Raw genomic sequence first — 13,669 nt, forward strand, 5'->3', positions numbered from 1 at the left:
CAGCATGTTGGTGGGATGAAATTGTTCCCTGGGGAGGTTGTCTTAATCTGGGAGGGTTTTTTGCTGATAAATCAGCAATGTAGGGCCATTCACCTATGCTATTGGTGGTGTCTTGACTGAAGCGGAGACTTTGATCTCTACTGCGCGGTCTATTTGCCGCACCAATCAAGAACGGTATCTCCGCTGCCAGAGTGGTACTCTTCTTGGTATGTGTGATTGTCAGGGGAAGTAGAATGTGTTGTGTGGGTCCAAGTCAGATGTGAGGTTGAGACCACATCTATAGCATATTGGTGGGGTGGGAGGGTTCTCTTAGAAGGGTAGATTTTTTTCCTGGAGTTTGTACTCCTTTCAACTAGTTAGGGCATACCTTTCAACTATTATAGGCTTTTAAAAGGGTGGGGGGTAGGTTCCTTAGAGAAGATTGTGTTTTCCATTGGAAGATTCTTCTCTTGTTCAGTTAGCACGGGGTGGGTTGTGCCAACATATACTAGGTTGGTGGGATGAAGTAGTTCCCTGGGGAGGGTGTCTGTGTGATGTCACTTTTTGCTGTGACTAGGATCTCTGCTGCGCCTTCTGCTTATCACACAAATCAGTAAAACATCTCAGCAGCCAAGCTGCTACTGATGTGTGTGATGCCGGGGAGGTAGGAGACGCAGTTTAGCGCCAAGTCTAACTGAAGTTGACGCCACACATATAGTGAACCGGAGGTGCGGGTGGGGTCCCAGAGAAGATTGATTTCCAGTGGAAGATACTTCTCATGTTAGGTTAGCACTGGGTGGGAAGCCGACATACAGCATGTTGGTGGGATGAAATTGTTCCCTGGGGAGGGTGTCTTAATCTGGGAGGGTTTTTTTGCTGATAAATCAGCAATGTAGGGCCATTCACCTATGCTATTGGTGGTGTCTTGACTGAAGCAGAGACTTTGATCTCTACTGCGCAGTCTATTTGTCGCACCAATCAAGAACGGTATCTCCGCTGCCAGAGTGGTACTCTTCTTGGTATGTGTGATTGTCAGGGGAAGTAGAATGCGTTGTGTGGGTCCAAGTCAGATGTGAGGTTGAGACCACATCTATAGCATATTGGTGGGGTGGGAGGGTTCTCTTAGAAGGGTAGATTTTTTCCTGGAGTTTGTACTCCTTTCAACTAGTTAGGGCATACCTTTCAACTATTATAGGCTTTTAAAAGGGTGGGGGGTAGGTTCCTTAGAGAAGATTGTGTTTTCCATTGGAAGATTCTTCTCTTGTTCAGTTAGCACGGGGTGGGTTGTGCCAACATATACCAGGTTGGTGGGATGAAGTAGTTCCCTGGGGATGGTGTCTGTGTGACGTCACTTTTTGCTGTGACTAGGATCTCTGCTGCGCCTTCTGCTTATCACACAAATCAGTAAAACATCTCAGCAGCCAAGCTGCTACTGATGTGTGTGATGCCGGGGAGGTAGGAGACGCAGTTTAGCGCCAAGTCTAACCGAAGTTGACGCCACACATATAGTGAACCGGAGGTGCGGGTGGGGTCCCAGAGAAGATTGATTTCCAGTGGAAGACTCTTCTCATGTTAGGATAGCACTGGGTGGGAAGCCGACCTACAGCATGTTGGTGGTATGAAATTGTTCCCTGGGGAGGGTGTCTTAATCTGGGAGTGTTTTTTTGCTGATAAATCAGCAGTGTAGGGCCATTCACCTATGCTATTGTTGGTGTCTTGACTGAAGCTGAGACTTTGATCTCAACTGCGCGGTCTATTTGTCGCACAAATCCAGAACGGTATTTTCGCTGCCAGAGTGGTACTCTTCTTGGTATGTATGATTGTCAAGAAAAGTAGAAGGCGTCGTGTGGGTCCAAGTCAGAAGTGAGGTTGAGACCACATCTATAGCATATTGGTGGGGTGGGAGGGTTCTCTTAGAAGGGTAGATTTTTTTCCTGGAGTTTGTACTCCTTTCAACTAGTTAGGGCATACCTTTCAACTATTATAGGCTTTTAAAAGGGTGGGGGGTAGGTTCCTTAGAGAAGATTGTGTTTTCCATTGGAAGATTCTTCTCTTGCTCAGTTAGCACGGGGTGGGTTGTGCCAACATATACTAGGTTGGTGGGATGAAGTAGTTCCCTGGGGAGGGTGTCTGTGTGATGTCACTTTTTGCTGTGACTAGGATCTCTGCTGCGCCTTCTGCTTATCACACAAATCAGTAAAACATCTCAGCAGCCAAGCTGCTACTGATGTGTGTGATGCCGGGGAGGTAGGAGACGCAGTTTAGCGCCAAGTCTAACTGAAGTTGACGCCACACATATAGTGAACCGGAGGTGCGGGTGGGGTCCCAAAGAAGATTGATTTCCAGTGAAAGATACTTCTCATGTTAGGTTAGCACTGGGTGGGAAGCCGACATACAGCATGTTGGTGGGATGAAATTGTTCCCTGGGGAGGGTGTCTTAATCTGGGAGGGTTTTTTTTGCTGATAAATCAGCAGTGTAGGGCCATTCACCTATGCTATTGGTGGTGTCTTGACTAAAGCTGAGACTTTGATCTCTACTGCGCAGTCTATTTGTCGCACCAATCAAGAACGGTATCTCTGCTGCCAGAGTGGTACTCTTCTTGGTATGTGTGATTGTCAGGGGAAGTAGAAGGCGTCGTGTGGGTCCAAGTCAGATATGAGGTTGAGACCACATCTATAGCATATTGGTGGGGTGGGAGGGTTCTCTTAGAAGGGTAGATTTTTTCCTGGAGTTTGTACTCCTTTCAACTAGTTAGGGCATACCTTTCAACTATTATAGGCTTTTAAAAGGGTGGGGTGTAGGTTCCTTAGAGAAGATTGTGTTTTCCATTGGAAGATTCTTCTCTTGTTCAGTTAGCACGGGGTGGGTTGTGCCAACATATACTAGGTTGGTGGGATGAAGTAGTTCCCTGGGGAGGGTGTCTGTGTGATGTCACTTTTTGCTGTGACTAGGATCTCTGCTGCGCCTTCTGCTTATCACACAAATCAGTAAAACATCTCAGCAGCCAAGCTGCTACTGATGTGTGTGATGCCGGGGAGGTAGGAGACGCAGTTTAGCGCCAAGTCTAACTGAAGTTGACGCCACACATATAGTGAACCGGAGGTGCGGGTGGGGTCCCAGAGAAGATTGATTTCCAGTGGAAGATTCTTCTCATGTTAGGTTAGCACTGGGTGGGAAGCCGACATACAGCATGTTGGTGGGATGAAATTGTTCCCTGGGGAGGGTGTCTTAATCTGGGAGGGTTTTTTTGCTGCTAAATCAGCAGTGTAGGGCCATTCACCTATGCTATTGTTGGTGTCTAGACTGAAGCGGAGACTTTGATCTCTACTGCGCGGTCTATTTGTCGCACCAATCAAGAACGGTATCTCCGCTGCCAGAGTGGTACTCTTCTTGGTATGTGTGATTGTCAGGGGAAGTAGAATGCGTTGTGTGGGTCCAAGTCAGATGTGAGGTTGAGACCACATCTATAGCATATTGGTGGGGTGGGAGGGTTCTCTTAGAAGGGTAGATTTTTTCCTGGAGTTTGTACTCCTTTCAACTAGTTAGGGCATACCTTTCAACTATTATAGGCTTTTAAAAGGGTGGGGGGTAGGTTCCTTAGAGAAGATTGTGTTTTCCATTGGAAGATTCTTCTCTTGTTCAGTTAGCACGGGGTGGGTTGTGCCAACATATACTAGGTTGGTGGGATGAAGTAGTTCCCTGGGGAGGGTGTCTGTGTGATGTCACTTTTTGCTGTGACTAGGATCTCTGCTGCGCCTTCTGCTTATCACACAAATCAGTAAAACATCTCAGCAGCCAAGCTGCTACTGATGTGTGTGATGCCGGGGAGGTAGGAGACGCAGTTTAGTGCCAAGTCTAACTGAAGTTGACGCCACACATATAGTGAACCGGAGGTGCGGGTGGGGTCCTAGAGAAGATTGATTTCCAGTGGAAGATTCTTCTCATGTTAGGTTAGCTCTGGGTGGGAAGCCGACATACAGCATGTTGGTGGGATGAAATTGTTCCCTGGGGAGGGTGTCTTAATCTGGGAGGGTTTTTTTGCTGATAAATCAGCAGTGTAGGGCCATTCACCTATGCTATTGTTGGTGTCTTGACCGAAGCTGAGACTTTGATCTCTACTGCGCGGTCTATTTGTTGCACAAATCCAGAACGGTATTTTCGCTGCCAGAGTGGTACTCTTCTTGGTATGTATGATTGTCAAGAAAAGTAGAAGGTGTCGTGTGGGTCCAAGTCAGAAGTGAGGTTGAGACCACATCTATAGCATATTGGTGGGGTGGGAGGGTTCTCTTAGAAGGGTGGATTTTTTCCTGGAGTTTGTACTCCTTTCAACTAGTTAGGGCATACCTTTTAACTATTATAGGCTTTTAAAAGGGTGGGGGGTAGATTCCTTAGAGAAGATTGTGTTTTCCATTAGAAGATTCTTCTCTTGTTCAGTTAGCCCGGGGTGGGTTGTGCCAACATTTACTAGGTTGGTGGGATGAAGTAGTTCCCTGGGGAGGGTGTCTGTGTGATGTCACTTTTTGCTGTGACTAGGATCTCTGGTGCGCCTTCTGCTTATCACACAAATCAGTAAAACATCTCAGCAGCCAAGCTGCTACTGATGTGTGTGATGCCGGGGAGGTAGGAGACGCAGTTTAGCGCCAAGTCTAACTGAAGTTGACGCCACACATATAGTGAACCGGAGGTGCGGGTGGGGTCCCAGAGAAGATTGATTTCCAGTGGAAGATTCTTCTCATGTTAGGTTAGCACTGGGTGGGAAGCCGACATACAGCATGTTGGTGGGATGAAATTGTTCCTTGGGGAGGGTGTCTTAATCTGGGAGGGTTTTTTTTGCTGATAAATCAGCAGTGTAGGGCCATTCACCTATGCTATTGTTGGTGTCTTGACTGAAGCTGAGACTTTGATCTCTTCTGCGCGGTCTATTTGTCGCACCAATCAAGAACGGTATCTCTGCTGCCAGAGTGGTACTCTTCTTGGTATGTGTGATTGTCAGGGGAAGTAGAAGGCGTCGTGTGGGTCCAAGTCAGATATGAGGTTGAGACCACATCTATAGCATATTGGTGGGGTGGGAGGGTTCTCTTAGAAGGGTAGATTTTTTCCTGGAGTTTGTACTCCTTTCAACTAGTTAGGGCATACCTTTCAACTATTATAGGCTTTTAAAAGGGTGGGGGGTAGGTTCCTTAGAGAAGATTGTGTTTTCCATTGGAAGATTCTTCTCTTGTTCAGTTAGCACGGGGTGGGTTGTGCCAACATATACTAGGTTGGTGGGATGAAGTAGTTCCCTGGGGAGGGTGTCTGTGTGATGTCACTTTTTGCTGTGACTAGGATCTCTGCTGCGCCTTCTGCTTATCACACAAATCAGTAAAACATCTCAGCAGCCAAGCTGCTACTGATGTGTGTGATGCCGGGGAGGTAGGAGACGCAGTTTAGCGCCAAGTCTTACTGAAGTTGACGCCACACATATAGTGAACCGGAGGTGCGGGTAGGGTCCCAGAGAAGATTGATTTCCAGTGGAAGATTCTTCTCATGTTAGGTTAGCACTGGGTGGGAAGCCGACATACAGCATGTTGGTGGGATGAAATTGTTCCCTGGGGAGGGTGTCTTAATCTGGGAGGGTTTTTTTGCTGCTAAATCAGCAGTGTAGGGCCATTCACCTATGCTATTGTTGGTGTCTTGACTGAAGCGGAGACTTTGATCTCTACTGCGCGGTCTATTTGTCGCACCAATCAAGAACGGTATCTCCGCTGCCAGAGTGGTACTCTTCTTGGTATGTGTGATTGTCAGGGGAAGTAGAATGCGCTGTGTGGGTCCAAGTCAGATGTGAGGTTGAGACCACATCTATAGCATATTGGTGGGGTGGGAGGGTTCTCTTAGAAGGGTCGATTTTTTCCTGGAGTTTGTACTCCTTTCAACTAGTTAGGGCATACCTTTCAACTATTATAGGTTTTTAAAAGGGTGGGGGGTAGGTTCCTTAGAGAAGATTGTGTTTTCCATTGGAAGATTCTTCTCTTGTTCAGTTAGCACGGGGTGGGTTGTGCCAACATATACTAGGTTGGTGGGATGAAGTAGTTCCCTGGGGAGGGTGTCTGTGTGATGTCACTTTTTGCTGTGACTAGGATCTCTGGTGCGCCTTCTGCTTATCACACAAATCAGTAAAACATCTCAGCAGCCAAGCTGCTACTGATGTGTGTGATGCCGGGGAGGTAGGAGACGCAGTTTAGCGCCAAGTCTAACTGAAGTTGACGCCACACATATAGTGAACCGGAGGTGCGGGTAGGGTCCCAGAGAAGATTGATTTCCAGTGGAAGATTCTTCTCATATTAGGTTAGCACTGGGTGGGAAGCCGACATACAGCATGTTGGTGGGATGAAATTGTTCCCTGGGGAGGGTGTCTTAATCTGGGAGGGTTTTTTTTGCTGATAAATCAGCAGTGTAGGGCCATTCACCTATGCTATTGGTGGTGTCTTGACTGAAGCTGAGACTTTGATCTCTACTGCGCAGTCTATTTGTCGCACCAATCAAGAACGGTATCTCTGCTGCCAGAGTGGTACTCTTCTTGGTATGTGTGATTGTCAGGGGAAGTAGAAGGCGTCGTGTGGGTCCAAGTCAGATATGAGGTTGAGACCACATCTATAGCATATTGGTGGGGTGGGAGGGTTCTCTTAGAAGGGTAGATTTTTTCCTGGAGTTTGTACTCCTTTCAACTAGTTAGGGCATACCTTTCAACTATTATAGGCTTTTAAAAGGGTGGGGGGTAGGTTCCTTAGAGAAGATTGTGTTTTCCATTGGAAGATTCTTCTCTTGTTCAGTTAGCACGGGGTGGGTTGTGCCAACATATACTAGGTTGGTGGGATGAAGTAGTTCCCTGGGGAGGGTGTCTGTGTGATGTCACTTTTTGCTGTGACTAGGATCTCTGGTGCGCCTTCTGCTTATCACACAAATCAGTAAAACATCTCAGCAGCCAAGCTGCTACTGATGTGTGTGATGCCGGGGAGGTAGGAGACGCAGTTTAGTGCCAAGTCTAACTGAAGTTGACGCCACACATATAGTGAACCGGAGGTGCGGGTGGGGTCCTAGAGAAGATTGATTTCCAGTGGAAGATTCTTCTCATGTTAGGTTAGCTCTGGGTGGGAAGCCGACATACAGCATGTTGGTGGGATGAAATTGTTCCCTGGGGAGGGTGTCTTAATCTGGGAGGGTTTTTTTGCTGATAAATCAGCAGTGTAGGGCCATTCACCTATGCTATTGTTGGTGTCTTGACCGAAGCTGAGACTTTGATCTCTACTGCGCGGTCTATTTGTTGCACAAATCCAGAACGGTATTTTCGCTGCCAGAGTGGTACTCTTCTTGGTATGTATGATTGTCAAGAAAAGTAGAAGGTGTCGTGTGGGTCCAAGTCAGAAGTGAGGTTGAGACCACATCTATAGCATATTGGTGGGGTGGGAGGGTTCTCTTAGAAGGGTGGATTTTTTCCTGGAGTTTGTACTCCTTTCAACTAGTTAGGGCATACCTTTCAACTATTATAGGCTTTTAAAAGGGTGGGGGGTAGATTCCTTAGAGAAGATTGTGTTTTCCATTGGAAGATTCTTCTCTTGTTCAGTTAGCACGGGGTGGGTTGTGCCAACATATACTAGGTTGGTGGGATGAAGTAGTTCCCTGGGGAGGGTGTCTGTGTGATGTCACTTTTTGCTGTGACTAGGATCTCTGCTGCGCCTTCTGCTTATCACACAAATCAGTAAAACATCTCAGCAGCCAAGCTGCTACTGATGTGTGTGATGCCGGGGAGGTAGGAGACGCAGTTTAGCGCCAAGTCTAACTGAAGTTGACGCCACACATATAGTGAACCGGAGGTGCGGGTGGGGTCCCAGAGAAGATTGATTTCCAGTGGAAGATTCTTCTCATGTTAGGTTAGCACTGGGTGGGAAGCCGACATACAGCATGTTGGTGGGATGAAATTGTTCCCTGGGGAGGGTGTCTTAATCTGGGAGGGTTTTTTTGCTGATAAATCAGCAGTGTAGGGCCATTCACCTATGCTATTGTTGGTGTCTTGACTGAAGCGGAGACTTTGATCTCTACTGCGCGGTCTATTTGTCGCACCAATCAAGAACGGTATCTCTGCTGCTAGAGTGGTACTCTTCTTGGTATGTGTGATTGTCAGGGGAAGTAGAAGGCGTCGTGTGGGTCCAAGTCAGATATGAGGTTGAGACCACATCTATAGCATATTGGTGGGGTGGGAGGGTTCTCTTAGAAGGGTAGATTTTTTCCTGGAGTTTGTACTCCTTTCAACTAGTTAGGGCATACCTTTCAACTATTATAGGCTTTTAAAAGGGTGGGGGGTAGGTTCCTTAGAGAAGATTGTGTTTTCCATTGGAAGATTCTTCTCTTGTTCAGTTAGCACGGGGTGGGTTGTGCCAACATATACTAGGTTGGTGGGATGAAGTAGTTCCCTGGGGAGGGTGTCTGTGTGATGTCACTTTTTGCTGTGACTAGGATCTCTGGTGCGCCTTCTGCTTATCACACAAATCAGTAAAACATCTCAGCAGCCAAGCTGCTACTGATGTGTGTGATGCCGGGGAGGTAGGAGACGCAGTTTAGTGCCAAGTCTAACTGAAGTTGACGCCACACATATAGTGAACCGGAGGTGCGGGTGGGGTCCTAGAGAAGATTGATTTCCAGTGGAAGATTCTTCTCATGTTAGGTTAGCTCTGGGTGGGAAGCCGACATACAGCATGTTGGTGGGATGAAATTGTTCCCTGGGGAGGGTGTCTTAATCTGGGAGGGTTTTTTTGCTGATAAATCAGCAGTGTAGGGCCATTCACCTATGCTATTGTTGGTGTCTTGACCGAAGCTGAGACTTTGATCTCTACTGCGCGGTCTATTTGTTGCACAAATCCAGAACGGTATTTTCGCTGCCAGAGTGGTACTCTTCTTGGTATGTATGATTGTCAAGAAAAGTAGAAGGTGTCGTGTGGGTCCAAGTCAGAAGTGAGGTTGAGACCACATCTATAGCATATTGGTGGGGTGGGAGGGTTCTCTTAGAAGGGTGGATTTTTTCCTGGAGTTTGTACTCCTTTCAACTAGTTAGGGCATACCTTTCAACTATTATAGGCTTTTAAAAGGGTGGGGGGTAGATTCCTTAGAGAAGATTGTGTTTTCCATTGGAAGATTCTTCTCTTGTTCAGTTAGCACGGGGTGGGTTGTGCCAACATATACTAGGTTGGTGGGATGAAGTAGTTCCCTGGGGAGGGTGTCTGTGTGATGTCACTTTTTGCTGTGACTAGGATCTCTGCTGCGCCTTCTGCTTATCACACAAATCAGTAAAACATCTCAGCAGCCAAGCTGCTACTGATGTGTGTGATGCCGGGGAGGTAGGAGACGCAGTTTAGCGCCAAGTCTAACTGAAGTTGACGCCACACATATAGTGAACCGGAGGTGCGGGTGGGGTCCCAGAGAAGATTGATTTCCAGTGGAAGATTCTTCTCATGTTAGGTTTGCACTGGGTGGGAAGCCGACATACAGCATGTTGGTGGGATGAAATTGTTCCCTGGGGAGGGTGTCTTAATCTGGGAGGGTTTTTTTGCTGATAAATCAGCAGTGTAGGGCCATTCACCTATGCTATTGTTGGTGTCTTGACTGAAGCGGAGACTTTGATCTCTACTGCGCGGTCTATTTGTCGCACCAATCAAGAACGGTATCTCTGCTGCTAGAGTGGTACTCTTCTTGGTATGTGTGATTGTCAGGGGAAGTAGAAGGCGTCGTGTGGGTCCAAGTCAGATATGAGGTTGAGACCACATCTATAGCATATTGGTGGGGTGGGAGGGTTCTCTTAGAAGGGTAGATTTTTTCCTGGAGTTTGTACTCCTTTCAACTAGTTAGGGCATACCTTTCAACTATTATAGGCTTTTAAAAGGGTGGGGGGTAGGTTCCTTAGAGAAGATTGTGTTTTCCATTGGAAGATTCTTCTCTTGTTCAGTTAGCACGGGGTGGGTTGTGCCAACATATACTAGGTTGGTGGGATGAAGTAGTTCCCTGGGGAGGGTGTCTGTGTGATGTCACTTTTTGCTGTGACTAGGATCTCTGCTGCGCCTTCTGCTTATCACACAAATCAGTAAAACATCTCAGCAGCCAAGCTGCTACTGATGTGTGTGATGCCGGGGAGGTAGGAGACGCAGTTTAGCGCCAAGTCTTACTGAAGTTGACGCCACACATATAGTGAACCGGAGGTGCGGGTAGGGTCCCAGAGAAGATTGATTTCCAGTGGAAGATTCTTCTCATGTTAGGTTAGCACTGGGTGGGAAGCCGACATACAGCATGTTGGTGGGATGAAATTGTTCCCTGGGGAGGGTGTCTTAACCTGGGAGGGTTTTTTTGCTGATAAATCAGCAGTGTAGGGCCATTCACCTATGCTATTGGTGGTGTCTTGACTGAAGCGGAGACTTTGATCTCTACTGCGCGGTCCATTTGTCGCACAAATCAAGAACGGTATCTCCGCTGCCAGAGTGGTACTCTTCTTGGTATGTGTGATTGTCAGGGGAAGTAGAAGGCGTCGTGTGGGTCCAAGTCAGATATGAGGTTGAGACCACATCTATAGCATATTGGTGGGGTGGGAGGGTTCACTTAGAAGGGTAAATTTTTTCCTGGAGTTTGTACTCCTTTCAACTAGTTAGGGCATACCTTTCAACTATTATAGGCTTTAAAAGGGTGGGGGGTAGATTCCTTAGAGAAGATTGTGTTTTCCATTGGAAGATTCTTCTCTTGTTCAGTTAGCACGGAGTGGGTTGTGCCAACATATACTAGGTTGGTGGGATGAAGTAGTTCCCTGGGGAGGGTGTCTGTGTGATGTCACTTCTTGCTGTGACTAGGATCTCTGGTGCGCCTTCTGCTTATCACACAAATCAGTAAAACATCTCAGCAGCCAAGCTGCTACTGATGTGTGTGATGCCGGGGAGGTAGGAGACGCAGTTTAGCGCCAAGTCTAACTGAAGTTGACGCCACACATATAGTGAACCGGAGGTGCGGGTGGGGTCCCAGAGAAGATTGATTTCCAGTGGAAGATTCTTCTCATGTTAGGTTAGCACTGGGTGGGAAGCCGACATACAGCATGTTGGTGGGATGAAATTGTTCCCTGGGGAGGGTGTCTTAATCTGGGAGGGGTTTTTTTGCTGATAAATCAGCACTGTAGGGCCATTCACCTATGCTATTGTTGGTGTCTTGACTGAAGCTGAGACTTTGATCTCTACTGCGCGGTCTATTTGTCGCACCAATCAAGAACGGTATCTCTGCTGCCAGAGTGGTACTCTTCTTGGTATGTGTGATTGTCAGGGGAAGTAGAAGGCGTTGTGTGGGTCCAAGTCAGATATGAGGTTGAGACCACATCTATAGCATATTGGTGGGGTGGGAGGGTTCTCTTAGAAGGGTAGATTTTTTCCTGGAGTTTGTACTCCTTTCAACTAGTTAGGGCATACCTTTCAACTATTATAGGCTTTTAAAAGGGTGGGGGGTAGGTTCCTTAGAGAAGATTGTGTTTTCCATTGGAAGATTCTTCTCTTGTTCAGTTAGCACGGGGTGGGTTGTGCCAACATATACTAGGTTGGTGGGATGAAGTAGTTCCCTGGGGAGGGTGTCTGTGTGATGTCACTTTTTGCTGTGAATAGGATCTCTGCTGCGCCTTCTGCTTATCACACAAATCAGTAAAACATCTCAGCAGCCAAGCTGCTACTGATGTGTGTGATGCCGGGGAGGTAGGAGACGCAGTTTAGCTCCAAGTCTAACTGAAGTTGACGCCACATATAGTGAACCGGAGGTGCGGGTGGGGTCCTAGAGAAGATTGATTTCCAGTGGAAGATTCTTCTCATGTTAGGTTAGCTCTGGGTGGGAAGCCGACATACAGCATGTTGGTGGGATGAAATTGTTCCCTGGGGAGGGTGTCTTAATCTGGGAGGGTTTTTTTGCTGATAAATCAGCAGTGTAGGGCCATTCACCTATGCTATTGTTGGTGTCTTGACTGAAGCTGAGACTTTGATCTCTACTGCGCGGTCTATTTGTCGCACAATTCCAGAACGGTATTTTCGCTGCCAGAGTGGTACTCTTCTTGGTATGTATGATTGTCAAGAAAAGTAGAAGGCATCGTGTGGGTCCAAGTCAGAAGTGAGGTTGAGACCACATCTATAGCATATTGGTGGGGTGGGAGGGTTCTCGTAGAAGGGTAGATTTTTTTCCTGGAGTTTGTACTCCTTTCAACTAGTTAGGGCATACCTTTCAACTATTATAGGCTTTTAAAAGGGTGGGGGGTAGGTTCCTTAGAGAAGATTGTGTTTTCCGTTTGAAGATTCTTCTCTTGTTCAGTTAGCACGGGGTGGGTTGTGCCAACATATACTAGGTTGGTGGGATGAAGTAGTTCCCTGGGGAGGGTGTCTGTGTGATGTCACTTTTTGCTGTGACTAGGATCTCTGGTGCGCCTTCTGCTTATCACACAAATCAGTAAAACATCTCAGCAGCCAAGCTGCTACTGATGTGTGTGATGCCGGGGAGGTAGGAGACGCAGTTTAGCGCCAAGTCTAACTGAAGTTGACGCCACACATATAGTGAACCGGAGGTGCGGGTGGGGTCCCAGAGAAGATTGATTTCCAGTGGAAGATTCTTCTCATGTTAGGTTAGCACTGGGTGGGAAGCCGACATACAGCATGTTGGTGGGATGAAATTGTTCCCTGGGGAGGGTGTCTTAATCTGGGAGGGTTTTTTTTGCTGATAAATCAGCAGTGTAGGGCCATTCACCTATGCTATTGGTGGTGTCTTGACTGAAGCTGAGACTTTGATCTCTACTGCGCGGTCTATTTGTCGCACCAATCAAGAACGGTATCTCTGCTGCCAGAGTGGTACTCTTCTTGGTATGTGTGATTGTCAGGGGAAGTAGAAGGCGTTGTGTGGGTCCAAGTCAGATATGAGGTTGAGACCACATCTATAGCATATTGGTGGGGTGGGAGGGTTCTCTTAGAAGGGTAGATTTTTTCCTGGAGTTTGTACTCCTTTCAACTAGTTAGGGCATACCTTTCAACTATTATAGGCTTTTAAAAGGGTGGGGGGTAGGTTCCTTAGAGAAGATTGTGTTTTCCATTGGAAGATTCTTCTCTTGTTCAGTTAGCACGGGGTGGGTTGTGCCAACATATACTAGGTTGGTGGGATGAAGTAGTTCCCTGGGGAGGGTGTCTGTGTGATGTCACTTTTTGCTGTGACTAGGATCTCTGCTGCGCCTTCTGCTTATCACACAAATCAGTAAAACATCTCAGCAGCCAAGCTGCTACTGATGTGTGTGATGCCGGGGAGGTAGGAGACGCAGTTTAGCGCCAAGTCTAACTGAAGTTGACGCCACACATATAGTGAACCGGAGGTGCGGGTGGGGTCCCAGAGAAGATTGATTTCCAGTGGAAGATTCTTCTCATGTTAGGTTAGCACTGGGTGGGAAGCCGACATACAGCATGTTGGTGGGATGAAATTGTTCCCTGGGGAGGGTGTCTTAATCTGGGAGGGTTTTTTTGCTGATAAATCAGCAGTGTAGGGCCATTCACCTATGCTATTGGTGGTGTCTTGACTGAAGCTGAGACTTTGATCTCTACTGCGCAGTCTATTTGTCGCACAAATCAAGAACGGTATCTCCGCTGCTAGAGTGGTACTCTTCTTGGTATGTGTGAT

Source organism: Hyperolius riggenbachi, chromosome 2 (genome assembly GCF_040937935.1).
Source record: "Hyperolius riggenbachi isolate aHypRig1 chromosome 2, aHypRig1.pri, whole genome shotgun sequence".
Taxonomy (NCBI): domain Eukaryota; kingdom Metazoa; phylum Chordata; class Amphibia; order Anura; family Hyperoliidae; genus Hyperolius; species Hyperolius riggenbachi.